This window comes from Mobula birostris, chromosome 1, assembly GCF_030028105.1.
Source record: "Mobula birostris isolate sMobBir1 chromosome 1, sMobBir1.hap1, whole genome shotgun sequence".
Classification (NCBI taxonomy): Eukaryota; Metazoa; Chordata; class Chondrichthyes; order Myliobatiformes; family Myliobatidae; genus Mobula; species Mobula birostris.
The window spans coordinates 106,710,923-106,738,459 of record NC_092370.1 but is presented as its reverse complement, the minus strand read 5'-3'; positions in this window follow the sequence as shown (position 1 = coordinate 106,738,459).

Here is a 27,537-nt window from a genome sequence, read left to right as displayed (position 1 = left end):
TCTCTTATTGATATGTGTGTTTGGAATGGCTGTATCTATTAAGTTGTTCATGTCTGTTTATGCTGTATTATTATATCCAGTTAGATATTATGGATTCCCGTATCTGGAATAACATATCAGTCATAATATGATTTGTGGGATTCTGACTTTAACACAGGATCAAGGCTTGTGTTTATAGTAAGGTATGATTTCTTTTATGAGTTTGTATTTTAGAGCAAGATTTTGGTGAATGATGCTTGCCAATTGATTGTGCCTGTGTAACTAATCAGATTATGTTAAACTGATTATTATTATTATTATTATTGAAGTTTATTGGGGTTCTGGAGCTAATGTAGGTGAATTGAGTCCTGATATCTATCAGAAGTGAAAAACCAATGGAGCACCTAGCTAAAGGGGCTGAACAATGTACCCAGGACTTTACGTGCTTTTTTAAAGAACCAGAATTGCTTCTGGTAAATTTTCAGATTTAAACAAAAATGAGCAGGGATGAAGTGAGAATCAAAACATGAATGGTCAAAACAAAATACTCAAACATTTTTGAAATATGAACAAAAGGAATTGGGAGTTGACCCTCAAGCCAGATATATCATTTAATAAGGTCATGGGTGACCTGACTGTAACCTCAATTCCATAATTCAGTTCAGTCTCTTCTACCTCCTTGTTTATCAAATATCTATCGCTCTTTACCTTAAAGTATTGCCTACACCACAAGGTTTTATCTTCTGCCTTTACATTCAATGGGGCCACTTAACAAATGACTTTTGGAAAACTAAGTACATTCACAGGTTTACTCTTAATAGAGGAATTGTTACTTCTGCAGCAAACTCTAATAAATTGGTCAAAAATAATTTTCTTTTCACAAAACCATGTTGTCTTTGCTTAATTATCTTGAATTTTTTTCTAAGTGCCTTACTATAACACCTTCAATAATTAACCCAATATTTTTCCTATAACAGATGCTAGGATAATTGATCTGCAGTTTCTCTCTTTCTGTCTTCCTCCTTTTTTGATTAAAGGAGTTACATATGCCATTTTTCAATCGACAGAAGCTTGGCCTAAATCCTAGGGACTTTAGAAAGGCAAGACCATCACCTTGACTATCTCACTAGCCATGCCTTCAACACCCAACAACATGCAATTCCAGAAGAGATTCTTGCTTTAAATGGAGAATGAAGCAGGATAATATTTTCATTTCATGTGTGTGGGTTTGATTAAAACCCAGTGGTGAAATACATTACAAAATTAATCTAAACCCATGTGGATTTGTGACCAGTAACTATTTCATATCCCTTTACTCTTGAACAGTTTTCATGTAAAGTGAAATTTTAAAATGTAAAGTGTGAAATAGATTTATTGCAACTAGATTCTGCAGATGTTTGAAATCCAGAGGTTAATCCTTTCCATAAATGCTGCCTAAAATCTGGAATTAAGTGATTTGCTCCTCCACACCAGGAAAGCCTGAGCATATACTGTACATTCAGAACAGTCTTCTCCAAAGTTCACAGGAGAAGTTTGGTTTCTTTCTGGCCTACTTTAAGTGACTGTACCAATTGTGTCAATCATTCAGGAGAATTGTTGGAAAACAGGAACAACATTTTCTATCCAAATCACAAATTCTGAAGCTCAACCTGCATCTCATTGTTGGGACAGATTATTCTTTCTATCCTCCTCTTTCTCCTCCACCATGCAATAACTATTATGATGTTAAGGTCACATCACTCCTTGTTCCCTTAATAGATGTCATCAATGTGTGATACTCCTTTGGGGAAAGTGGAGGATAAAGAGGGAATTTCCTCTGGATTACCTCAGTCATTCCCAATCTACTGCAAAATTAAATACTATTATTTAAATATAAGAAAGTCCTTTATACCTTTCACCACAAATCTCTAACAGAGTGACAGCCCCATCACAGTAATGATAGGAAATGGAGACCCTCCCCTCCCCCACATCGACTGCACTAATGCACATTTATGTGCTAATTGATACTTTACCTTGTTTTTATGCCTCTCCATTGATCTGTTTGGACACATGATTTAGAGTTTATGAGCCTTTCAGAGAATATAATATTAATTTGAGTCACAGCTTGCGTCGGTGATATTCTTCTACTGGTAAACAATTACAGCATCAACTGCACTTGGTACGGGTTTGATTTTATAAAATACTGCTGGGCAGTGAAATATTCAGCTCCTAGGGAAAGATACTAATCTTGGACAGGGGCACTATATGTGCAAAGAACTTCCGGCTCTGATAAAGTTATCCTCTCCTTTACCACAACTCTTTCTTTGCTCAACATCTTTTGCCTTCACACAGAATATGGTTGCATGCACTCTGAATTATTGATGCAATACTCATTGATAAGGTAAATCATTTCCTGCTGCTTCCAACACCAGTTTGTGGTGGATTGGGGGTGGCATTCTTGTCTCTGCGTCAGAAAGCTGTGGGTTCAAGTCCCACTCCCGAGCTCTGAATGCTGCACTTCAGCTGACACTCCAGACTAATAAGAAAGTTCTGCATTGCGGAAGGTATTGTTTTATTTTAGCTTAGATTTGTGCTCTCGAGTTGTTATTAAAATCCCAGGGCACTATTTTAAAGACTAAAGGAATTCTTCTTGCCGTCCTGGGCCAAAAGTTATCCAAGGACCAGCATTTACAATTAGATTATCTGCTGATTATTAAGCTGCTGTTTACAATGTTCCCGCTGGAAGGATTGTCCAGAGGCAACAGTCAGCACTGCCAGTTCACTGCTGAATGCAACATCTTCGGCATGGTGTCAGTTCTGGAGATATTAATATCAGTTCTAGTATCACCAGGACTTGAGGACCTGAGTTAGAGGGAAAGGTTGAACAGGTTAGGACTTTACTCCCAAGAATGTAGAAGATTGAGGGGAGATTTGATAGAGGTATACAAAATTATGATGGTCTAGATAGAGTAAATGTAAGCAGGCTTTTCCCACTGAGGTTGAGCAAGAATACAACTAGAGATCATGGTGTAACTAGATAATCATTGAATATTAGTTTTTATTGGTAAAGTGCACTTATGTATTCATCCCGGTAATGCTAAAATAGCTGATGGTGATGTCATTATGCATGTGCGGAGTTACAATATTCTAGAAAGGATATTGAGTTCTGGTTGTATGATGAGGAAAGGTGAACAATATTTGATAATATCATGTAAATTTGTTTATACTTGTTTGTATATCCCGAATATGGGTAATTTGACATTTTTTACATGGGGATGCTTTAGATTTTCGTGAGTAAGTTATCGGCGCTGGATAGCGTGTTTGTGTGAAGTTCCTTATCGGCCTAGTAGGTTAGTCTTTCTAGGCAATATATTGTAAAAGTTAACTACAAGGAAATATATTGTAAAAGTTTTTGTGAAAGTTTATTTTTGTCTTACTTTGCTTTTCATGACTGAATGTGAATGTAACAGAGTAATGTGAATGTGCTAACCTCTGTTCACATAGCGTGAGCAAGGAGAACTCATTTTGGGGTCTATTCTGTATGTGTTTAGAAGTTAAGCACACGTGTGCCAAAGTTGTATACCTCTTACCATAGAAACCATAGAAACCATAGAAACTACAGCACAGAAACAGGACTTTTGGCCCTTCTTGGCTGTGCTGAACCATTTTCTGCCTAGTCCCACTGACCTGCACACGGACCATATCCCTCCATACACCTCCCATCCATGTATCTGTCCAATTTATTCTTAAATGTTAAAAAAGAACCCGCATTTACCACCTCATCTGGCAGCTCATTCCATACTCCCACCACTCTCTGTGTGAAGAAGCCCCCACTAATGTTCCCTTTAAACTTTTCCCCCCTCACCCTTAACCCATGTCCTCTGGTTTTTTTCTCCCCTTTCCTCAGTGGAAAAAGCCTGCTTGCATTCACTCTATCTATACCCATCATAATTTTATAGACCTCTATCAAATCTCCCCTCATTCTTCTACACTCCAGGGAATAAGGTCCTAACTTATTCAACCTTTCTCTGTAACTGAGTTTCTCAAGTCCTGGCAACATCCTTGTAAACCTTCTCTGCACTCTTTCAACCTTATTTATATCCTTCCTGTAATTTGGTGACCAAAACTGAAGACAATACTCCAGATTCGGCCTCACCAATGCCTTATACAACCTCATCATAACATTCCAGCTTTTATACTCAATACTTTGATTAATAAAGGCCAAGGTATCAAAAGCTCTCTTTACGACCCTATCCACCTGTGACGCCACTTTTAGGGAATTTTGTATCTGTATTCCCAGATCCCTCTGTTCTACTGCATTCCTCAGTGCCTTACCATTAACCCTGTAACCCATTAATCCTTATTCATATTTTAGATGTATATAAGATAGAGGGTTGGTGAGATTCTAATGTTGTTTGTACTGTTTTTTAGAAATGCCACTACTGCATTGGTTTTGTATATTTTGTTTTATTTATTTTCATACTGTGTATACATAACTAGTTGGGCTGAAATTAAGCTACGATTTTAACAGCAGGAACGGTAATTTTTAAAATTTATTTTATTGTTTTTATTTCAACACCCTCTTTCTGCATTGAACCATCTAAAGCAGATAAAGGAATTAAAGATCTGAAAAAGTATTTGTTGCCCTGAGTGTGTATTTTTCCCAGGCTACAAAATTGGGTTAAGGGTGAAAGGTGAAATGCTTAAGGGGAACATGAGGGGGAACTTCTTCACTCAGAAGGTAATGAGCATGTGGAATGAGCTGCCAGATGAAGTAGAGGGTGCAGGTTCAATTTCAACATCTAAGAGAAATTTGGATAGGTACATGGATGGGAGGGATATGGAGGGCCAGGTGCAGGGTGCAGGTCAATGGTACCAGGCAGATTAATGGTTTGACATGGACTAGATGGGCCAAAGGGTCTGTTTCTGAGCTGTAGTTTTCTATCACCCTTTGGCTTTACTCTTGTAGACTGATACCACGTGGAGTGCAAAGTTCCTATTAAATCTCTCTCTCTCTCTTGCTCTCATTTCCTTTTTACTCTCTCTTTTCCTTCCATACCATTACTTCCTCTCATATTTACCCCCTTTCACTTCTTCTCCTCCCTTATCTCCTCTCCGTCCCCTCCATCCCTCAGATTCTCAATATTATTTATTTACTTCTTTCTTTCTTCTTCTTTTGCACATTTGTTGATTGTCCGTCTTTGTGTGTAGTTTTTCATTCTATTGTATATCTTTGTTCTACTGTGAATCCTGCAAAAAATATAATTGCAAAGAAATCACAACAATGCCTGTACTTCCTCAGGAGTCGGCACATCCTGAAAAACCTTGGCAAACATCTATAGATGTGTGGTGGAAAGTGTGCTGACTGGCTGCTTTAAAGCCTGGTATGGGAACAGCAAAGCCTTTGAGCAGAGAATCCTACAAAAGATTGTGGATTTGGCTCAGTACATCACGAGTAAAACCACCCCCCCCCCAAATATTGAAGCATATCTACATGAAATGTTTCATAGAAAAGCAGCACCCATCATTAAAGATCCTCACCACTCATGCCATGCTCTTTTCTCACTGCTGCCATGAGGTAGAAGGTACAAGTGCCTCAGGACTCGTATCACCAGGCTCAAGAACGGTTACTACTCCTCAACAAAAGGCTCTTGAACAAAAGGGGATAATTACACTTGTTTAAGGACTCTTTTATCTTGTTATTTCATGCTATTTATTTATTGCTGTTTATTTATATCTGCATTTGCAGTTTGATGTCCATTGATCCTGTTTACAGTTACTGTTCTACAGATTTGCAAAGTATGCCTGCAGAAAAAGAACCTCAGGGTTGTATATGGTGACATATATGTACTCTGATAATAAATTTTACTTTGAACTTTGAAAATGAAACTCAGGGTAGTATATGGTGACATAGATTCAGTGACCACTTTATTAGGTACCAAATATAGTGGCCACCATGTGGATGTTCATGCTCTTCAGTTACAGTGGCAAGGTTTAACTTCAAGGTTTGACATGTTGTGCATTCAGAGATGCTTTTCTGTACACCGCTGTTGTAACGTGTCATTATCTGAGCCACTGTCATGTTTCTGTCAGCTCCAGTGCCATATTTAAGTTTACTGACAACACCACTGTCAACGATGGTAACAAATCAGCATTTTGGACAAAGATTGAAAATCTGGCTGAGGTGCCATAACAACAATCTCTCATTCAGTGTCAGCAAGACCAAGGAGATGATTATTGACTTCAGGAGGAGGAAATTGGAGTTCCATGAGCCAGTCCTCATCAGGGGGTCAGAGGTGGAGAGGGGCAGCAACTTTAAATTCCTTTGTGTTATCATTTCAGTGGACCTTTTCTGGTCCACCATGCAAGTGCCGTTTCGAAGAAAGCACAGCAGTGCTTCTCCTTTCTTAAAAGTTTGCGAAGATCCAGAATGTCATCTAAAACTTTGACAAACTTCTATAGATGTGTGGTAGAGGGTATATTGGTATATTGACTGGTTGTATCACAGCCTGCAATTGCAAGAAAAAGTTTGTGAACCCTTTGCAACTACCCGGTCTTCTGCATTAATTACATAAAATGTGGTCTAATCTTTATTTAATTCACAATAATAAACAAACACAATCTGCCTGAACTAATAACACCCAAGTAATTTTACTTCTTCTCATCAATACTGAGTACATCACAGTCTGGGTTCAAAAAAGTATGTGAACCTCTGGGGTAATGCCATTTACAAAAGCTATTTGGAGTCAGGTGTTCCAGTCAATGAGATGAGATTGGAGGTGTGGGTTGTAGAGGCACCCTGCCCTATATAAAAAAAGACATACAAAGTCAGGTTACTGACAGCCTGTTCTTCTCGAGAAAGATTTGTTTATGTGCACCATGTCTCAATCAAAACAACCTTCAGAAGACCTTAGAAGAAGAATTGTGGAGATGCATGAAGCTGGAAAAGGCTACAAAAGCATTTTTAAAGACCTGAGTGTTTGTCAGTCCACAGCAAGATACATTGTCTACAAATGGAGGAAATTCAGTACTGTTGCTACTCTCCCTAGGAGTGGGCACCAAGACCACAACGTGCAATGCTGAAGGAAGTGAAGAAGAATCCAAGGGCTTGGAGAGATCTCTAGAACTTGTTAAAGTCTCTGTTCATGTGTCCACTAGAAGAAAAACACTAATCACGAATGGTGCCCATGGAAGGACACCGCTGCTCTCCAAAGAAAACATTGCTGCACATTTCAAGTTTGCAAAAGACCACCTGGATGTCTCATAATGCTTCAGGGATAATGCTCTGTGGACAGAAGAGACAAAAGTTGAACCTTTTAGCAGAAATGCAATCTGCTATGTTCGGAGGAAAAAGGGCACTGCACACCAACACCAACACCAAAACCTCATCCCACCTGTGAAGCATGGTGGAAGGAGCATCATGGTCTGGGCTGCTTTCCTGTGTCAGAGTCTGGACAGCTTGCAGTCATTGAGGGAACAATGAATCCAAAATTGTATCAAGACACTTTACAGGAGAATGTCAGGGTAGCAATCCATCACCGGAAGCTTAATAGAAATTGGATGATGCAACAAGATAATGATCCAAAGCACAAGAGTAAATCAACAACAGAATAGTTTAAAAAGAAGAAAATTCATATTTTGCAATGAAGAGGGCTGTTCATGCAAGGTATCCCAGAAATATTGAACTAAAACAGTTCTGTATGGAGAAATGGTTTAAAGTTCCTCCTCACTGTTGTGCAAGTCTGATCAGCAGCTACAGGAAACGTTTGGTGGAGGTTATTGCTGCTAAAGGAGGTTCTACCAGTTATTAAATACAAGGGTTCACATACTTTTTCCAGCCTGGACTGTGAATGATTAAGCAATGTGTTCAATAACAACATGAAAAGTACAATTGTTTGTGTGTTATTAGTTGAGGTTTCGTCATGTTTGCGCTTTCATTGATTCCATTGTTTTTCTTGTATTTACCCAGGCCTCATTATGTCTGCTCCTTATCAGCTTTTAGATAATATTCTACCTCCCTGTTTATGCCACTAAAGAGGAGAACTTCACATTTATCTACTCTGTATATCATCTCAGACATCCCACCCTGCAAAAACTCATTTCAGGGAGGTAGCACCATCAATTTGCAGGAGACTCCCAGAACTTCTGGGAGAGGTGGGATGTCTGCAATAGAGTAGCTACTTAGTAGCTAGCCCACTAGTTTAAATAACGTTAGCTATGCTAATGAACAAATGACACCTGTTAAACTTACCTCAACATGTCTTTTACAGTCTTATCCCACCATGGGCAATAGAAGAGTCACTGTTGCAAACAGTGCAGCGAGCAGCACTGTCATTATTTTTGACCCCTGTTAGGCAGGGGTACACTTTAGTGTAGTCTGGGGTGACGTACGTTTTATATTTTCTTTTTTTGGAACACTCTGCCACTCTGACTTTTTTTGGAACTCTCTCACTCTTGCTCTTGCTCTCGTGCGCTCTCTTGCTCATGGTCACTCTCACTCGCGCTCATTTTCTCGCGCTTGCTTTCTCGCTCTAGCTCTCTCAAGCGCACGCTCTCTCTCGTGGTCGCTCTCACTCGTGGTCACTCACTCACACTTACTTTCTTGCTCTTGTGCTCACTCTCTCACGCACTCTCTCGCGCTCACTCTCAAAAAAATCAATTTCCGGGACATTGTATATAATTCGCGGGCATCAGGGAGCCACTATTAATTTGCGGGAGACTCCTGGAACTTCCGGGAGAGGTGGGATGTCTGTCATCTGCACACTTGGTCAACCTGTCCAAATAACCTTGACACTTCTCTGCATTCTGCTGACTGCTCACCCTCACACCCAGCTTCATGTCATCCACATTCTGAAAGAAAAAAAAAGAGCTGCGGTTGTAGGACTGAAGACTGTAGTAACTCAAATGTTACTGCCTGCCACTCAGAAAGTGATCTATTTATTCATACTCTTTGTTTCTTGTCAGCCAAGCAGTATGCATTCTGTGTCAATACATTACATCCAATTCCAATGTTTTAATCTTGCCCACCAAAATTTCATGGGGGACTTTATCAAAAGCTTCCTAATGCCCAAAAGTACTACATTCAGTGGTTCTACCACCATTTGTTCTATTATACATAAAAAATTTCAATGAATTTGTCAATCATAATTTCCTTAGTAAAGCCATGTTGAATTTGACAAATCCTATCATTGATTTCCAAATGCTTTTTATCCACTCCAAGTCTATAATTCCCTCTTTTGTTTTTTTTTAAATTATGTGATTAAATTTTGTACCCTACAACCCACAGGAACTGATCCAGAGTTGGAAGTGACTCTGGAAGTGAAAGTAACTATAGTATAATAGCGCATCAACTATTTATAAGTCTGCTTCCTTAAGAACTCTGGGGATGGGCTCTGGGGATTTATTGGCCTTCACTCCATCAATTTCACCAACATTATTGACAGCCGTTTGCCTCCTTCCTGCCTCAGCTCTGCCCCCTACCCTAACTCCTCCCTATCACTTTTATTTCCCTCCTAATATTGAATGGGCACCTTTTGCAGACAAAATCTTCAAAGGGAGAAATGAAGGCTGACTCTTTGGGTGTAGCCTATTGAACAAATCAGGAAGGATAATAGAAAAATACTGATTCACTGGTAAAGATCAAATGGATCTATTGGGAATGCAGAAAAGGCAAGGGAGCAATAGGAATGCCTAAGCCTTTGGAACAAGTCAGAGATCTTATTTATCTGAGGAGTTGAAGAATCTCTGGGGAAAGACGGAAGGATCAGACTGGCAAATTGGAAGGTGCAGATCTCAGTCTAAAATTGAAACACCACAGGGGAGGAACTGGAGAGCTCATTATTTTTAAATTTAAGAGTCTTGTGCATTAAAGTTTTATGTAGTAGCACGGAGAACATGGTTCAAAGGGGACAAACAGGGAGGAGAACGATTGTTTTACGCTACTGATTGGCAACAGGACCAAAGAGGAGATACCTCTTTCACAACTGTAGCTTGCCACAATGCACCTCGCAACCAGTGAAGCACCTTTGAAGTGGTCCTAATAAAGGGAAATCTTCAACCTATTGCACAAAAATCAGAGAGGTAAATAAACAGTTCATTTGTTTTTTGTAAGTGGAGGCTGTTGAAGCTTAATTATCTATCAGGAAAATGAGAGTCTGATGCTCTCCTGTTTTAAAATTACCATTGCATCTGCAACATCCATCTGAGGGCAGATTTTAATGTATTCTGTAACAGAGATGTGTGTCAGTGTCTGTTGAAAGCGTTAGCTCAAACCTCAAGTTTGATTCATTATTTTCATATTCAGATCACCAGGAGACCAAAGAAAATGTAAGTACACAGGTTGTTTTTGGGGGAATGTTATGCAGTGTAACAAAACTAGGAAAATACAGTATCTAACATCCACATTTGTAATGCCAATAGTTGGACTCGCTCCACAGCTTTGCCCTGCTCTCCCTTTCTTCACCATATCTGATGGCGGCTTCATTTAGTAGCTTGACCACCTTATATTTCCCATCAGCCACCTCTCGGATCACCAGCTCTACTTCCCTGCTTTTTGCCAGCTCTCATATCGCACACCTATTTAAAAACCTGACCTCCAACAGTTCACACATCCAGCTCTTTCACCCTTTCATCTCTGCCTCCTATTTTGTCACATGAGCTCCACCCTCTCCAAGCTCGCATTTCTATTTACTGGTTCTACAGGTACCACTGCTTAAATCCACCAAAACCCTCTTCCATATCTTCCACCACCAAGATTTACAGCTCCTAAACAATCCACCATCCGAGGATTTTAACTTTCCGCTCTCAGCCCAGTTCTGTCCCCATAAAATGAGCACAATCCACAACACAGACTTGTGTATACAGTTTCCTTCAGTTTTAATTTTCCTAGTAACCCATTGTAAGCATTAGAATTAGTAACTAACTCACTTACAAAAACAATAGTGCAATTCATGTCCTAAGGCAATTTTACTCATTTTTATTCCCACATTTTCTCTCATTAACTGCCAAACCATCAAATAATTAATACAAGATTGGCCTTACTAGTGACAAAGCATGATTCAATTCTTTTAATGTCTTTCAAAAGCTGGTGGATACTGTCCACACCAAAGCGATGTACATTTTTTAAACTGATGTTCATAGTTCTGTCAGTTCACAGGCTATAATTTAAATCCCACTCCAATATTTGGGCATATAATACGGACTGATGCCCCAGTCCAGGATTGAAGTTGCAGGTGCTGACTTTTGAACACCATATTAAATCATTTCTCAGGTGCATCCCATGGTACTAAAACAGACGATTGAGTCTATCTGAAGCTGTTGCTTGTGGGAGGTTGTTGTGTCCAAATTGACTGCCGTGTATCCTTCATTATAGAAATGATTATACTTCTGCAATGTGTAGTGGGATGTACTGGAAAGCAAGCTTTTCGCTCGCAATAACCAGCTTGTTCCTATGGGCTTGGACAATTAGGTAGCATATTGAACCTTTGGGGTACAAACATTGAGGTCGTTTTCCAGCATTTATTGGTTAAGTGACTTGTTTGCTGTTTATAACATACTAAATTGTCAGCTTCACTTAAGCCTAGCATCTCCTTGCTGACTCAGGGAGTCAAAGGTTCAAACTGCACTGCATAATTTAAGCACAGAATCCAGGCTGAGACATCAGTACTGCATCCTGAGCAAGTTTTTTTTTGGAGCTGCTGCTTTCAGATGCGATGGTAATCTATGTGTCTGTTTGGGTGAACGTAAGATATCCAAAGACATAATGTGAAGGAGTGTAAAAAGATCCGCTGGAGCCCTAAGGAACATGTATCCCTCTGGGGAAAAACTAACAGAGTAGAGTAGCAGTTAATTGTTTTATTGCTGTTTTTAGCATGTGAGTAAACTTACTATTCCTACATTCTTAAGTCAATGTATTAGCAGTACAGCAGTTTGGTTTGGTTTATATCACCTAATTAATATGAACCACCAATTTATAAAGTGGTTTATGAATTATCTTGTCTTTCAGTATGTGTGCATTTTTGGCAAGAAGGCAGGTACTCAGCCTGTTTGCAAGGGTAGTTATTGCCCACTTCCAGTGCGTTGAGAAAGTGCTTAGTACCTGCCTCCTGGAATAGCTGTGACAACAATACAACCAGATAGTTTGCAGGACTTCAGCAGGTAGTTAGCAGCCAAGTGCATCGCTTTGGGTCTGCAGTGTAACACAGGTAGTGTCAGTCCAGCAGATTTCCTTCTATGAAGTACATTAAGTGCAAACCAAAAAGTTGCAGGTGCTGGAAATCTAATAATAAAACGAAAATGCTGGACGTCATCAGAAGGTCAGGCGGTATTAGCGGAGAGAGGAAAGGCTGCTGGCCTTTCAAGAAAGTAAAAGTTCTGACAAAAGATATTGACCGGAAATGTTAACACTTGCTCTATCTGCAAATGCCCACTGACCTACTGAAAATATTCTTCTTTTCAAATTTACAGCATCTGCAGAGTTTACACTTCCATGAACGGTAGTTAAAAAAAAATAAACACTAACAGGAGGTCAACTCATAATATTGGTCAAATTCAGCTAGTGTGAAAAACAAAGCTGAAGTTCAAACTTCAGTCAACAGCGTTCAGTTATTTTGGCTTTTGCCAAGGCCATTCAAATCTATATCTCATAAAATGTTTGATCCGATCATGGACACGTGAGCAGATAAATTAAGAGTCACATAAAATAAGAGTAACTACCTTCGATATCAGAGCATTTGTGCTGACAAAAGAACATTGAATTGAAATGTTAATACAGTTTGCAGCCCAATCCTCTGGCTGCATTTAGGTTAAGTGCAAATTAATGGTTCCTACTAAGTGATCACCATTACAGGAAAATTATAGTCAGATGAGCCATTATTTTTTTCCAAGTCTAACAAAACAATATTTTCAGAAATGCATGGTTCTAAATGCACTGATTTCCTTAGTGAGAAACTGCCTAAGATATGGTTAGCACCTGCAAAGATGCATTAAATAGTTGTGAGCCATGAACTAGACACAGTTCTTGTATTTGCTCATAGCACCACTGTACAGTGTGCAAAGACATTGAACATTCTCTTGTATGCTGCAGTGAAAAAGTCAGGTGTGACTTGGAGCTCAGCAAGAGTTGTCTGTATGCAGCTCCAGCTCAGAGAGTGGAAACTGAAGGTTCAGATTAGAAACTGAAAACAGGATTAAATTTAGCCATTGTTGTGCAGTTTTTCCAGAGATTTGGGGAGCTGGTACTGTGCCCAGTTGTGCAGCAATCCAGGTGGAGCAGAGCTTCTGTTCAGCAGGCTTGGTTGTGCTGGTCATGTACTCCAATTCTATCTGTCATGATTGCAGGCCTGCTCTCTCCATCTATCCCTGTCGACTTCCCACGTGACAATATCCAGCCAGCTCCCTGCTCCAAGGCATTCGGCCCATCTCTAAGAGTCCACACTAAGGTCTCCTTCCAGTGGGTGTAATGCCAGTAGCCAGCCAGCCATGCATCAAGAGACCAGGCAAGCAAAGAGTAACTTCACATGAAACACTAATATTCAATTCAGCAAGCCTTCACAAACTCAGACTTGTCAGATTGTTCATGCTCCCTTGCACACTGACCCACAGTGATCACCATTTTCCCATAACGCTCCTCTGTGTGTGTGAATATCAATGTGCCAATTTCCAGAGAAAGATTAGTTAATACTGCAAGGAAAATATTTACTAATTCTGAGATCTTTTTGCCATTGACAGATATCACTCCCTTGGATAGATTTATTTCAATGACATTTGTCTTTGAGAATTGAAAGAGTGAAAATATGACAGTCAATAAAGCCACAATTAGCTGGATCAAGACTTGTCTGCCAAAGGGTGATTCCAGGCTCCGTAATCAATATTCACTCTCCTGTAAAATGAAAGTAAGATTTGTTGCTGTAGAGTGAGAGGGATTGGAAGTGCCTTCCACTGGGGAACTATAGATCTTGTCCTCAGCACCTCCTCTGCTGCTGCCACAGTCATTATCCTCTTATGGGTGAGGTCTTGAACCCATCACTCACACCAAGTTTGCTCACACAACTCATACCTGCTCTGGTTCTGTAGTTTCCTCTTAAATTTGTATAGGAAAAAAAATGGAAGGAAAAATACTCAGATTGCATTGTGTACGAAGCAATAAAAGTGGAGAGTGAATGTCTAAACCTTCTTGGTGGATGGAGTAGGTAGAAAATCGAAGCCCAAAGGTCTGGAAGTCGAAACCCAGTGGCCAAAGCCTGGGGACTGGAGATTGGATGTCCAGAGGCCTGTAATGGAGTGGGAGAGAGAGAAAGAGGAAAGGAGCTTGTCTTGTTGTTGTTTTCTTGCTTGTTACGTTCTGTTTTGTTGTGTACTGTGTTGTTCTGTTGAACATTGTGGACACGCTGTGTTGGTGCTGGAATGTATGGTGACATTTGTAGGAAACCCCCAGCATATCCTTAGGTATGCTGGTTGTTAACACAAATGATGCAATTCACAGTATGTTTTGATGTAGATGTGATAAATAAATCTGAATCTGAATCATGATAAATATCAATGGTTTTGATGAGAGAAGCAAATGTATTTTTTTCCAAATTTGCCAATGGTACAGATTGTGTGAAACTGAGATTTGTGAAGAGATGCAAAAAGGCTTCAAGATTATTTAGGCAAGTTGACACTGCACCCAAATCCCAATGTCAATTGAACAATTCCCTGCCATCCCCATCAGCACCACCACCACTTCTTCAATCACAAGAGAAAGAACTTTTATTTATTATACCAATCATCCTTGTAACTTCTAAATTAAACTTACAATTAAGTACTTATGGACTCACAGATACTACGGGACTGAATCACAACTGCCCACATTTTATTATAGGCAGGATACGAGCAGCATTAGACTTTGTTCCACAAGAGCTCCAGTGTGAAAAACAATGCATGTTCTCTGTCTTATAACATTCAAAGTTTTTTTTTGTTATCAGAACAGTGAGAAAGAAAGGATTTATCTTGCATAGTCAAGAAGTACAATCAAAAAGTTTGGGTTGTGCTCGGAAACAGCATGATGCAAGGAACAGTATTGGAATTGTCTATGGGCCTCCAAACAGGGTTGTAATGAAGACGTGGGATGTTCAAGACATTAGAGGCACATGTATAAAGATATTTCAATAATTCTGAGGACATGCAGACTAGGTAAACCAGATCAGCAATAGCAGTGAATAGCATAGAAGATGTATTCATGCAATCTGTAAAGCATAAAACTCTAGATCCTTATGTTAAGGAACCAACAAGAGAATGAACTATTCAAAATTTGGTATTATGAAATGAGAATGGTTCACCAAAAAAGTATATACTTGCATTAAGAGGAGTGCAAAAAAAGTTGCCACATTTATTCATGCAATGGATGGTTTGTCCTTAAGCAGACTGGGCCTTTTAGGTAACTTTATTCATGTGGCTTAACTGAATGGACGCAAGAATGATGTTTCCTTTCATTGGTTGTAGAGAACCAGGAGCAGAATGTCAAAGGAAGGTATCAGTTGTACATTCCAAAGATGGGAAGAGATTTCACCCAAGTGATAGTGCATCTTTGAGTTCTCTACTCAAGAGGTCTATGGAGGTTTAGTTGTTGAGTATGTTCAAGACAAAGATTGAAAAATAATTAAAGGAATTGTGAGTTATAGGGTTTAGCAGGTCAGATGTGCTGAGGTAAAAGATGAGAAAAAGGTGAAGTAAAAGCAAAGCAGTCCTCATAGCCACAATGACTCCATCATCTCAGTTTCTGAGGCCTTCATTGGATGTATCTGGTATGGAAACACCAATGTCCAGGAATGGAAAAGGCTACAGAAAGTGGTGAATATAGCCTAGTCCATCACAAGCAAAGCCTTCCCCAATATTAAATACACTTATATGGAGCATTGCCACAAGAAAGCAGCATTCATTATCAAAGACAATCCACCATCCAGGCCACCCCCTCTTCTTGCTATTACCATTGAGCAGAAGATACAAAAGGACTCACAATTCTGGATTCAGGAAAGTTATTACCCTACTACAATTAGGCTTCTGACCCAGCATGGAGAGCTACATTCACCATTGTTTATATATAGCTTTTTGTGCAAATTTGTATTGCATGTCTCTTTTCCTGTAAATGCCTGAAAGAAAATTAGTCTCAGGGTAGTATATGGAAATGTATAGGTTTGTACTATAATAAATTTACTTTGAACTTGAACATTCAACTTTGAGATACAAAGGGTCATTTGACCTACTTCTGTTTCGATTTCTTAGTTCTCTTATTCAGTCTCCAGTTGAGCATATTTAACACATTGGACCCACTTGATCAGCAGTGGAGAGAGTCAGCAGATTTAAATTCCTGGGCGTTTACATATTGGATAACCTGTCCTGGGTCTTGCACTTAGATGCAATCATAAGGAAAGTCTGCCAGTGTCTTTGTTTTCTGGGGAGCTTTGTCTAGTCATTGAACACTTGAAAACTTCTTACAGATGTATGCTTGAAAGTATCCTGACTGGTCGCATTATGGTCTGGTATGGTAACTCAAATCTGCAGGACCACAAGAAACTGCAGAGAGTAGTAACCTCAGCCCAGTACAACACAGGTACATTGCTCTCCGCCATTGCTTGAATCTCCAGGACATAGTGCCTCAAGTAGGCAACATCTATCATCAAATATCCCACCCATCCAGACCATGCCATCTTTTCTCAGTTACTATTGGGCAGGACATACAGAAGCCTGAAGTACACCACCATATTCAAGAACAGTTACTTCTCTTCAACCATTTAGCTCTTAAACCAACAGACAAAACACTAATCACTACAGTTTAGCAAAACTATGACAGCTTTAACCACTTTACACTAAAATGCACTTTGCTTTTTTGGCTCTAATTGTATTTTCCTGTAAAAATTGTGTATAATTTAATTTAAAATGAAAGGTCTCGGCCCAAAACATAAACTGTACTCTTTTCCATAGACGCTGCCTGGCTTGCTGAGTTCCTCCAGCATTCTGTGTGTGTTGCTATAATTTAATTTAAGTTTTTCTTGTGAAACCTGCTTAAATGATACTATGTCCCTGTGATTCTGCTGCAAGTTTCTTTTTAATTTCACCTGTGTAAACATGTACTCGTGCATATGACAATAAGCTCAATTTTGACTTTGACAATTAAACAGTAAACAGAAAGATGCCATATTAAATATTAAAGTCAAATCGTGCAACATTTTCCCTTTCACATCTTCATTTGAGCACTTAATCTTTCTAGGTGAGAAGGTGATTCATTTGTATTTCTTTCAACCTAATGTATTTCTTTCATGATAAACTACTCAATTCTGGACAAACTAGACCCAGATTGGATGGCCACTTTGTGAACCATTCTGTTTAGGGTGCCCTAAGTTTCCCGTTGCCTGCTATTCTAATTCTTCATCAATTGAACTTTCTGCTTCTAGTCTCTTAAGCAAAGACTGAGAAGAAACTTCTGATCTTCCAGCTAAACATGCCACTGTCTTCAGGACTCAGCAATGAACTCAAGCACTTCGGATAACCAATCTTTCCAGCTTGTATCTGAACTAACCAGTTCTGATGAAAGCTAATCAACCTATAACATAAACTCCGTTATGTCTCGTCACAAATTTGCCTGACTAAATATGTTTTTCCTTCTCACCTTGTATTCTCAGCATTTATGGTTTCAGCATTACCTTAATCTTTTCTCATTTGTCAGTGTTCATTCATTTCCTTCCAATTGCATCTCCTCCAGACAGATGAATGATTAACAAGCCTTCTTCACCCAGTCTAGCTGGCATCATCACCTTTTGTAACATTTAAAAGACACTTCGATGGGTACATGGACGAAAATGGATTAGAGGAATATGGGCCAAACACAGACAAATAGAATTAGCATAATCAGGCAACTTGATCAGCAAGGATGAGTTGGGCCAAAGGCCTGATTCTGGTATTGCTTAACTCTATGACTCTATGATCAGAAACAATAAACTTTTATTCTCTTTCCACAGAAGTTGCCTGGCATGTTGAATGTTTAGAGTGTTTACTATCTTTATATCTTTATTATTGACTTTTCAGTTGCTTACTTGATTGCCTTATTTCATTCATGTTCTGGATCTCTCCATCCCTGACTTCTGCCTTCTCACTCAATCCATTCCCTTCTCTCTTCAGTTTTTCTTGTGCTTCTTTCGTAGCTAATCCTGACTTAATTGTTCTGTCTCCTTTATCTCCCTTTTTATTATTATTCTCTCATTTCTGTCTCTCCCCATCCATCCTTTCTCTCTCTCTCTCTCTCTCTCTCTCTCTCTCTCTCTCTCTGTCCTTCCCATCTGCATGGCTGCCTCAGATGATCTTTAAATCTCATTACATATTTCAAACATACTGTTTGGAGAAAGCTTTGAGTTGCATGAAGTTGTGATTTAGAACATATACCATTTCATTTTTCATTATCTCACTTTTTGGTGCAATGCTCTAATAGGGGGCACTTCCATTAAATCAAGGATTACTATGAGTAATGATCACTAAAATAAGTAGAAATTCCAATGAATACAAACAGACTGAGAGTTGAGATGATATAAATTCACGGTTAATTAGTGCACTCTGTATTAAATAAACTTCCTCCTGCCCTGCCTGCCAAACCATTTCATCATTTAGATGTTATAAATCTTTGGTGTTATTGAACAGTAGTCAGAGCATTTGGGCATCTCTATCAGTTTTTCGATAAGACTCGCTAGGATCCCCGTCCATCATGAGAAAGCCTGAGCTGATAGTTCTTCGTTTCTCTTCAATCAATTCCATTCCCATCAGCCCATCAAAGCTCAGTATCATGGGACTGACCCCTGGATGTCACCTCAGACATACATTTGCTTCAGTCCAATTCTCTGAGGATTAATTTTGGACTGCAAGAGAAGAATATCATAGGGAGCACATAACAGGGGCCTGTTTTTCAGGGTGGGTAAATCCGTCATCATTAATATTAGGAAGATGAATGAGAGCAAAGAAGGTCCATGGCATTTATAAAAGAGAAATCTAAATTACCTTTCCCTTTACTTTTCAAAATCCATGTTAGTTTAATGAAGAAGCTCTTAATGTTTTATTTATTGCTCATCTAATTTGCTTTCAAAGTAAAGGAACAAAAATGAAAGACCTTCATTTGCTTAGCACTTTATCATATTACTCAGAACTCAGTCCAAGTGCTCCATGTGATACTAATTACTTTCAGGAGAAAGCCCCATTATTAGAAAATGTGGCAGCAAATTCGGATACACCTCAGATCACACACTTTAAAAAAACTTCAATACTATAATCAAAATTCTATTCTTAATTCTTTGTTGGTTGAAGCTATTAGCTAGGACACTGAGAACAAAGGTTCTGTTTTTTTTTAAATAGCACTACAAATATTATCCTGGGCCAGCTGGAAATCTGATCCAAGAAAAAAAGAACAGCTAAAGTTTCCAGAACCCTTCACAGATCTGGGAGAGAAAGGAAAACATGGTATTTTTCAATAGCAGAGAGGGTCGGGAAGGGAGGGGAGGACCAAAGGGAATAGGATAAGTCTAAGTTGGTCATTGGAGTCAGTTAGAATAGCAGTGAAACACATACTGCCTCTTCATCTGTGTAGATATTGTTTATGTTAAAATGAAAGAAATAGGGATGCGAAACAGAATTTTAGTCATCAACTTATCAAAGTCTCGAAGTGGAAGAGAAGCCAATGTGAATAAGGCAAAGGGGACAGACAGAAGTCCAGACAGACATTTTCCACATCATTTCAATGAAGACAATGTAATAGTCATTCAATAATAAATTCCCCCAAGATATACTATTTAAACCCCATATTTCCCAGATCTGCTAAACTTTGTCCTCTACTGTGCCTATTATCTTGTTTATTATTTATTGTACTGCCCTACACTGTTTTGTGCACTTTATGTAGTCCTGTGTAGGTCTGTAGTCTAGTGTAGTTTTTGTGTTGTTTTACGTAGTCTAGTGTAGCCTTGTGATGTCTCACTTAGTCTAGTGTAGTTTTATGTTGTTTCATGTAGTACCATGGTCCTGGAGGAACATCAGTTCATTTCTACTGTGTACTGTACCAGCAGTTTATGGTCCGAATGACAATAAAAAATGACTTGAGTTGACTTTCATTATCAGAAAATCTATTCATTAATATTCATTAATTTCTACTTGTATGCATTGCCACTTCCATTGTCTGAATTGTCAGATTGTTGGCCCAAAATCCAACAATAGGAGAATCAAGACTTCCTCTAACCAATTGCTTTTGTCCACTGTTGCAAAGTACATGTCCTGGCCCACTACTCTCTGTCAAATATCTGAAACTAAAACAAATTAGACCATAAGACCAGAAGGCATAGGAGAAAAGCTAGGCTATTTTGCCCATTGACTGTGCTACGCCACTCCATCATTACTGATTTGTTACCCCTCTCAACCCATTCTCCTGCCTTCTCCTCCTAACCATTGATGTCCTTACTTATCAGATATCATCCTCAGCTTTAAATATACTCAATTGCATGGCCTCTACTGCCATCTGGGGCAATGAATTCCAGAGATTCATCACCTGCTGGTGAAGAAATTCTCCCTCTATTCTGAGGCTGTGCCCTCTGGGACTGGACTCCACCACTATCTTCCTGGTAAGATGATGATGTGCTCAGATGCAGTGGCCTCCCTGGGTCCAGGTGCAACTGTTCGTGTTTTTATGTCTTATTTTTAACAATCACTAGATATTAAAAACATCAAGTACAGCAGATCTACCTCACTAGCAATTCTCTGGGTAGCGGTGGAGCTGGACTTGTTGCACATTGAGCAGCAGCCTGCTTTATCTCCCAGGGAAGAAGGTGTCAGAGCTGGTGCATGGAGCACAGTCCAATCATCGGTGTGGGTGAATGTCTTCAACATTTTTGTTGTGATTGCAAGACCCGGTAGGACATTGGTAATGTAGAATACTGTGAGTCTGATTCACTGGTTCATTGGTGAGACCGACAGTGGGAGAACTGCATTGCCTCAGTTGGTGTGCATGGATAATGCCCCCATGCATTGGGTCACCTGTTATGGCTGCCAGTGAGGGAGATACCAGTGCTGGTTGTGTGCTGTTGGATTCAGTACTGGATTGGGTTCTGGCCCTATCTGTTGGTGTTGCTCTCCAGTGTTCAGTCCCAGGAAGACAAGCTGGATTGTCTTTATCTGTGGTCGTTCTTGCACAAAGTGAGGAACCTCGAAGAGATTATTCTTGCAGAAACATGGCTCTAGGACAACATCCATTCACCATTTATCTACAGGCCATGACACTCAGGGACTTGGGCTGCAATATTATTTTTTTTATATTTTTTTGTTACTGTATGTTTCTTTGCTATCATATTTATATGTGTAATGCCCTGGTTCATGTTTTTTACTGTTATGCTGTAGGTATTTCATTTTGTGCTGTTCTGTGTGTTCTATGTTTTCAGCTTATATCTGGGTTATTGTTGAAGATAAGAGATGAGGAGAAATGTCTGCCATCCAATTAGGATGGTTGAATTGAAGGGGCGGTTTCTCTGGTGAGGGACACTAAGGTTGGGATTGGGGTTTTGTTTTGGTTCAAAAGGGATGAAAAGGGAAGACATCAAAGTGAAGAGTTCGTAGGATTCAACCTGGGACAGGGCTGTGATGCAACAAAGCCCGGGGTGAGATCAATTGAGGATCGGTGACCTGGGGCAACTGTGAGCTCCAACTTGTGCACATTAGTCTATTTCATTAAAGTGAGCCTTCTTCATTTTTGTTCTTTTCTTTACTAACTCTTTAGTCAAATTAAGAATTATAAAGCTAACTCTTTTAATTGTATGTGGTGTACTGTCTGTTATTGCGTGGCACTCATTTGTAACAGGGTAACGAATCACACAGCATCCACACAAACAGGGGGTTTGGGGTGGGCTTGCGCCTCAATCTCACATGTTTGGCGGGGCTGGAGATTGTCCTCCCTAGACTTACGCAGCCGAGGAAACCAGGGGTTTTCATATGTTCCTATGTGCTTTGAGCTCTGTGTGACTGTTGGTACTGTGTTTTGCACCTTGGCCCCAGAGGAACACTGCTTTGTTTGGCTGTATTCCTGTGCATGATTGAATGACAATTAAACTTGATCCTGAATTATAGGAACCATTCTCTCCATGTCCACTCCATCTAGTTTTTCAATATTTGGTAGGTTTCAATGAGATCCCCTCTCATTTTTTTAAACTCCAGTGAGTACAGGCCCAGAGCCATCAAACACTTCTCATACAGTAATTCTTTCATTGCCAGGATAATTCTCATGAACCTTCTCTGGACCCTTTCCAATGCCAGCATATCCTTTCTTAGATAGCACATCCAAAACTGCTCGCAATACTACAAGTGCCATTTGACCAATGCCTCATAAAGCCTCAGCATTACATGTTTGCTTTTATACTCTAAAACTCTTGAAATGAATGCAGACATTGCATTTGCCTTCCTTATGACCAACTTAACCTGCAAGTTAGCATTTAGGAAATCCTGTGCAAGAACTTCCAAGTCCATTTGCACCTTTGATTTTTGAAACTTCTCCCAATTTTGAAAATAGACTATGACTTTATTCCATCTACCAAGGTGTATGACTATGCACTTTCCATCACAATATTCCATCTGCCATTTATTTGCCCGTTCTCCTAATCTCTCCATGTCCACCTAAAGTTCCCTACTTCCTCAACACTACCAATCTTTGTGTTGTCTGCAAACTTGGCCACAAATCCATCAAATCCATCATTGACATATTATGTGAAAGGTGGCAGTCCCAACAATGACCTCTGTGGGACACCGCAAGTCTCTGTCAGACAAATGAGAAAAAGCCCACTTTATTCCCACTCTTTGCCTCCTGATAGTCAGTCAATCATCCTAGTATCTTTCCTGAAATACCATTGGCTCTAACCTTGTTTAGCAGCCTCATGTGCACAACTTGTCAAATTGTTCACATCCTGGCTGTTATATTTGACCAGAGATAAGCTTTAGATGATGCAATTGTGCCTGTACTAGAAATACTATCCTTATATGCACATGCAGGTCAACTCTTTGAGTGATTATACAGAAAGTTTTAAGTTAATAACTCATCTCCTTCTACCTTAGACCACGAACTTATCAATCATCCCCGATGAGTTATTAACTTCAAACTTTCTGCATAATCACTCAAAGAGTTCAAGTGCCTGTGCATGTAACGAGAGCTGATTAACTCACCTCCTTCTACCTTAGGCCACGAACTTATCAATCATCCTTGTTGTGGACACTTTCTGGAGGTCCAAGATCTGTATGCTCCACAACTGCTGGACTAAGTGTTTAAATGTAGGAGGGGACTATGTTGAAAAATAAATGTGCTAGGTTTTCTAAAATTGACTGCTACCTTAGGCCACAAACTTATCAATCACCGCTCGTCTATGTTTATTTATTTGGAGACTCAGCCCAGAGAGCCGCATTGTCTAGCAACTCATTTATTTAACCCTAGCCTAACCACAGGATAAGTTACAATTACTAATCTTTCCACAGCCTCTCCCATCTTTATCTGAGAAACCTTATATAACTTTCTGAGCAACATCTTTCCCCCGGACAATAGAGCAGATAGTTACTTTAAGTTAAAAAAATATAATTTGAGCTGTCAAGTTGAAAGAATTTAAAACCAATTACTTTGTGCATTGTCTGTGGTGATATAAGAAAATATAGCACCTATTGGATCCTGCAATGATTTTTCACTGACAGAGTCATTGGGTGACAAGCGTAGGTACAGATATTCGGCCTACCATGTCCACACCACCCTTTGTTCTTCCATCCATATTAATTTCATCATCAAACACCAGGCCTTTCATTGATATTGGAGTTCAAGCTTTACCCATTGTCAGATGACAGTGATTATTTCCTAAATGAAACAGAGATTTAGTCTCAATCATATCTCACTCTTTATATCCTCTCTTCTCACCTCTCCCAGCAGGCAGGAAATACAAAAGTCAGAAAGCACATACCACCCGACTCAGGAAAGCTTCTATCCCACTGTTATCAGAATCTTGGAAGTGCCTCTTGTGTGACAAGATGAATACTTGGCCTCACAATCCACCTCATTGTGATCTTGGACTTGCATTTACCTGCATCACACTTCAGCATCTCTTCACTTCATTCTACATTGCTATTGTTTTGCCTTATTCTATTTTAATGCACTGTGTAATGATTTGATCTGTATAAGCAGCATGCAAGACAAGCTTTTCACTGTATCTTGCTACATGTGACAGTAATAAACCGACACCGGTATCAATATTGCTTATTACTGACGGTCATGCTGGAACTTGCGAAATTAATAGATTAGGCATATCTGTCCTACAATTCTTTGCTCTTTTAAAAGCATGCCTTTCTCTATACACCTCTTTTCATTTTCTTGGTCATTCTAACTCCAAGAGAACATTTAGTAAACCACCCATTTCTGAAAGATACTTCATAATTTACACTCCCTGTTAACTGCTTAGATTTTCATGTTTCCACTAAGTATCACCAACCTCAAATTACTGCAGCAGCCAGAAGAAATAATTAGGAAATTACCAATAAATGGTTGACTCTTCCTTTAAATAGCACCAGCAGTAAAATATTTCGTATCACTAAATTCATTTGTGGGATGTAAGAGACTTGAACATTAGAATATGCTTTCCTTTGCCATGCTTTTATATTTTAATCAAACTTTATAATTTTACCTTGTCTGTCACCTATTCCCAGCTTGTTCATGTTTCCACGTGCACCTGCAATCCCCAGCATTGTTCCGTTTGGCTTACTACCGACAATTGGCATTGTCGGAAAGTTTCATATCAGTCCTTTTGCACTTATTTTCAAATTATTCATATAAATGGGAAAACAAAAGAGTTTGCATGGTCAGTTTTCTAGGACAGGACAGCAGCAGGTAATTACATCTGTTGCCTTTCAAACCAAGTCTGTAGTAGCAGGCAGGAATAGCAGAATATAATCCAACAGAATTCCCTTACTACTGATTTTATGACCACAACACCTGCAAAAAGTAAATCCACGGTATCCATAGTATCCACTCTTGAAAGCAGTCAGAATATTTCATTCAAAATATGCCTGGAATTGTACCAGATGACTTAGGCTTACATTTTCTACAAATAAACATTTACAGCGTCACACATGTAAAATCATTCAGGAAGCGGCAAATTTAAGCAAGGGAAGAAGGTAGTCATTCATTTGGATTGAAAGGGACACTGTGTGATGTATCACGGAGGGCTAACCTGTTACAATTTCAATAATATAGTTGGAAATGGATTTATCAATTAAAAAAAAAGCAATCTTACCATGATTTTCAAGCTCTCCTTCTCAGAGTGGGGCCCAATTCCAATTTATGGGCATTTGAACCGCAGACAAAAGGTGGAACAACCCAGAAACTCATTCCCTGTCAGTGGCATTGAACACACCAGTTTTGGAGCATTATCCGCAGCCAGGCCTATCCAACAAGGACAAGTTGCCCTGTGAAGTGACTTTGGACATGTTTCAAGTATCTGTCTTGAACCAAAACATCAGCTATTCATTTACTTTCACTGATTCTGCCAGTTCAAATCAGTTACAACCAAAGGAAAAGTAACCCCCTCATTAGTTTAAGACATCTGGAGATGTGTACCACTTGATAGTCTAAAGGCAACCAACTCACATCAGTTTTCATAACAAATCTCACAATGAAGGATCCATTCTTCACAGGAATGAAGAATAAGCTTTTTGTCTTTAATTGTAATAGGAAAGGTGCGGGGAGTGCAATGATACCTTCAGTGCCGTAACATGATGTTGATCCATGTTAAAACTGGCCAACTAAGTCATCCAAATTTGAGTCTCTATGGGCTTCCACTTAAAATCAGGAAGTGATTATTCCGATGCTCCTTTACTACAAAAGGCACTGCAACCAAACTGTCCTCACCCAAGAAATTTCAGGTAACAAGAAGAAGAAGGTGTCCATGTCAGTTTTAATTACTGCCCTTCCCCCTGGATACTGAGATCAAGTAAAGCAGAATTTTATCTGCTGATGATTAATTTAAGGCAAACTAGGGAAGGGATCTAGGACCTTCTGACCCATACAACCCAGTTCCACAATGAGCATCTAGTTCAAAAGAGGCTATTTTACTGTGAACTTTGGATGTTAATTATCTCAACAAACAACCTCATCCTTCTAATAAAAATAACAAAATGGAACTTCCTTAGTTGACATAACTATAATTCCCTTGGTGACACAGGAACAGCTTTTTAAATGGTGCAGCAAGAAAAAACTTAAAGTCAGTGAATTGTGGTCATTCTAATGCAATTACTGCTGTCATGTTATTAGGTTACAAGCCCCTTTGAGACAGGCCATGCCGTCGACGTCGACAGGCTGAAAGGGAACTCAAACCAAATTACATTTCGTCCCAATTTGGCTGCAAATTTATGATTTTGTCGGGTGGGAAGCATCTCAGTGACATTGCTCTAATTTGTACCGTTGTGGATTATTAATCACAAGTGTCAAATGCTTTAGGGTACGATGCATGGGACAATCACAGGAAACATAATGAGGGAGGCTCATCATCAGCTCCTTATTTGAGCAAGGAGTTCTCCTGTCAGCATCCTCTCCAAAGGCAAAATCTCACATCTGCAAGCATTTTCAAGTGGCTGTTCAACCATCCAAAGTCCTTTTAAAGCCACTGCCACAGATTTTCAGCAGAGAATCTCTCCATAACAATTCCCTTCTAAAGAAGGAATCATCAAGAGTGGAATCCTTGTTAGAACTCCTTTAAATAAAATTAAAGAGAGTAAGCATGGGAACAGTGGATCTTTTTAATACAGAACGTTGTCAATAGCATGGCAGCTTTTAACAAACAGGATACCCAGAATGGTATGACTGGTATAAATATTTTGCATTATATGTCAGAATCAAGGTTGACTATGTTAGATTATGTTTGTAATGTACTCTGCTGATGTTGCAAAAAGCTAATTTTCATGGAATTTATTCCTTGCATATGTGTGCTCATGGCAATAATCTTGAACTTAAAACAGTACTCAAGATAGTAACTACTCATATATACTGTACATCCTCCTCATCATCATTCTGATAGTTGCTTTTCATTCACTAACTAGATTCCCATCTATGTCAGAGTTTAACTTGTTCTAGTTTAGCAAAGGGTAGTTTGAGCTTTATCAAATGCCTTTAGGAATCTTAGGTACAATTTTCTGATTGAAAAAGGTGGAGAACATCCTTGCTGGGCATTAATAGACTCAGTAGCATTTAATCTTTGATTATTCTTCTGGAGAGTAAATGTCAAAGTGAAAGTCAAAGTTGAGTTTATTGTCATCTGCACAAATACATGGATGCAGAGGTGTGATATAAATCCTACTTGCAGCAGCTTCACAAGAATGTACAATACCTGTGATGCTGCTGCAAATAAGTTTTAATGTAACAGTAGCCACAAGAAAAACATAAATTATGCATAATTTTTACAAAGATAAAACACATTTTGAAGAAACAAAAAGCTAATTTTAGTGCAAACTGAGCAGTGCGGCCACAGTGAAGTGGTGGTTTTTCGTTTTGCCTGTTGGTTGAAGAATCGA